General features: G+C 52.4%; 3 non-coding genes across 3 annotated transcripts; all 3 read right to left on the reverse strand.

The window, feature by feature from the left end:
• Positions 1-38: 38 nt before the first annotated feature.
• Positions 39-120, reverse strand: TRNAS-AGA (transfer RNA serine (anticodon AGA)). Its single transcript has one exon. It is a non-coding gene; the product is annotated as a tRNA-Ser (tRNA).
• A 1,122-nt stretch (positions 121-1,242) lies between these two features.
• Positions 1,243-1,324, reverse strand: TRNAS-CGA (transfer RNA serine (anticodon CGA)). Its single transcript has one exon. It is a non-coding gene; the product is annotated as a tRNA-Ser (tRNA).
• A 363-nt stretch (positions 1,325-1,687) lies between these two features.
• TRNAS-AGA (transfer RNA serine (anticodon AGA)) lies at positions 1,688-1,769 on the reverse strand. Its single transcript has one exon. It is a non-coding gene; the product is annotated as a tRNA-Ser (tRNA).
• Positions 1,770-2,500: the final 731 nt, after the last annotated feature.

Genomic DNA, 2,500 nt, shown 5'->3' on the forward strand with positions numbered 1-2,500 from the left:
CACCAGAAAAGAGTAAACAATAAAAGCGGGCGCTGCACCGTAGTCGGCAGGATTTGAACCTGCGCGGGGAAACCCCAATGGATTTCTAGTCCATCGCCTTAACCACTCGGCCACGACTACTCCTGAGCAAACCTGTTTCTACTATAAACTTAACACTTTAGCCACACACAATGTCTCCTCCGCCCCTTACTTTATGCCGCTCTGCACCGTTCCCTTTTGGCCCTCCCATGACCCTTGAAAATGCATTCAAAAGTCAGAATCTCTATGGTCTGGCCCAAGTTCCCTAAATGCCATATCCCCTCCCTGCCAAGCTCGGACTAAGTGCCAGGGACAGATCTGTGCTAATAAACCTAGCAAGCGGCCAGGCAGCAGAGCCTCACCTTCACTAGGTTGCACTGGCTTCTGCCAGCTCCAAATTGAAACTGTTAACAGTGTCCTGTTTGGAAGCATGCCTGGGCAGGGGCTGTCTCTATGCAAATCGAGTTGCAGAGGCCTCCTGGGAGCCAATTTCGGCAGGCCATTTTGACAGGCTCCAGAGGAATAAATGGCCGCACGAGTGGTCCGGTAGTTAGTCTAAGCCATATGGCAAAGATTTGGGTGGTGGGCCTTCTGGGCATGTGGCCCTAAGCCTCAGAGGACCGCAGAATGGGTCCCTTCTGCCCAAATAGAGAGGTCTTGGCCGATCGGGGCCGAGAGGACAGGGGCCTAACCACCCTCTGACGGTCCTCCTGGGCGCCCTTCCTCTGCTCTCTGCTGTTGTGGCAGAAAGCTGTGCCTTCAGTCCCCTGGCTTGCACAGGGCAGCAAAAGACTGTACTTTCACTGGGTCGCAGGTAGGGGGCCTCTCCTGAATGCATCTGCCAAGGAAGGTCTAGAAGTGACACGAGAACCCTTGTGCTGACACACAAAAAAGGCTCGGCAGATAGCTTGCGTGCCAGTTGCTCCATCCTCTGTATCCACATGGACCCCTCCCAATATCTGCTGTAAAGATGCAGGCAAGGAAAAGCGCAGGATGGGCTTCTTACAGACGGAGGCGATGCCAGGCGTCGATGGCTCTAGCGGCAACTAGTGTCAGGGTGGAAATATAATCGTGGCCCCCACCCCTAACAGTCAGAGAGTCCTGGATGGGAGTCTTCCCAATGTCTGCTTTATCGTCCATCCTATAATCAACATGCATGTTTACATCTTGTTTTGGGGACATTTCCGAGCAAATTGCAAAATTGCAGCTCAGTTCAAACCGAGGCGTAGTCGGCAGGGTTCGAACCTGCGCGGGGAGACCCCAATGGATTTCGAGTCCATCGCCTTAACCACTCGGCCACGACTACCCATGAGAGTGAAACTCTCACTCGAAAGATCGTGCTGTGCTTACACAGAAGAGTCCTTAGTCTCTACCGCCTTGCCTCTAGATCTTGTCCTGTACTTTCCACCCTTCTCTCTCATCATGCACCGTTCTTTCTCCTCACAAGTTTCTTTTAAATGTACATATATGTTTGAAATTGCAAAACGAAACCCGTCAAAACGTACCAGTTTCTCTGCGTTGGCCTAAAGGATGAAGCCGCTTTTACTCCTAGGATCTTGCTTGAATAGCTCAAGTGCGCCGCAGCCTCCTTTAGTAATTGTATTATACTGCTATTTTAAGATTGTTTTCCACACCAGAAAAGAGTAAACAATAAAAGCGGGCGCTGCACCGTAGTCGGCAGGATTTGAACCTGCGCGGGGAAACCCCAATGGATTTCTAGTCCATCGCCTTAACCACTCGGCCACGACTACTCCTGAGCAAACCTGTTTCTACTATAAACTTAACACTTTAGCCACACACAATGTCTCCTCCGCCCCTTACTTTATGCCGCTCTGCACCGTTCCCTTTTGGCCCTCCCATGACCCTTGAAAATGCATTCAAAAGTCAGAATCTCTATGGTCTGGCCCAAGTTCCCTAAATGCCATTTCCCCTCCCTGCCAAGCTCAGACTAAGTGCCAGGGACAGATCTGTGCTAATAAACCTAGCAAGTGGCCAGGCAGCAGAGCCTCACCTTCACTAGGTTGCACTGGCTTCTGCCAGCTCCAAATTGAAACTGTTAACAGTGTCCTGTTTGGAAGCATGCCTGGGCAGGGGCTGTCTCTATGCAAATCGAGTTGCAGAGGCCTCCTGGGAGCCAATTTCGGCAGGCCATTTTGACAGGCTCCAGAGGAATAAATGGCCGCACGAGTGGTCCGGTAGTTAGTCTAAGCCATATGGCAAAGATTTGGGTGGTGGGCCTTCTGGGCATGTGGCCCTAAGCCTCAGAGGACCGCAGAATGGGTCCCTTCTGCCCAAATAGAGAGGTCTTGGCCGATCGGGGCCGATCGGGGCTGAGAGGACAGGGGTCTCACCACCCTCTGACGGTCCTCCTGGGCGCCCTTCCTCTGCTCTCTGCTGTTGTGGCAGAAAGCTGTGCCTTCAGTCCCCTAGCTTGCACAGGGCAGCAAAAGACTGTACTTTCACTGTGTCGCAGGTAGGGGGC

The sequence above is a fragment of the Ambystoma mexicanum genome, chromosome 3q (assembly GCF_040938575.1).
Source record: "Ambystoma mexicanum isolate Mex_15411 chromosome 3q, UKY_AmexF1_1, whole genome shotgun sequence".
In the NCBI taxonomy this organism is placed as follows: Eukaryota; Metazoa; Chordata; class Amphibia; order Caudata; family Ambystomatidae; genus Ambystoma; species Ambystoma mexicanum.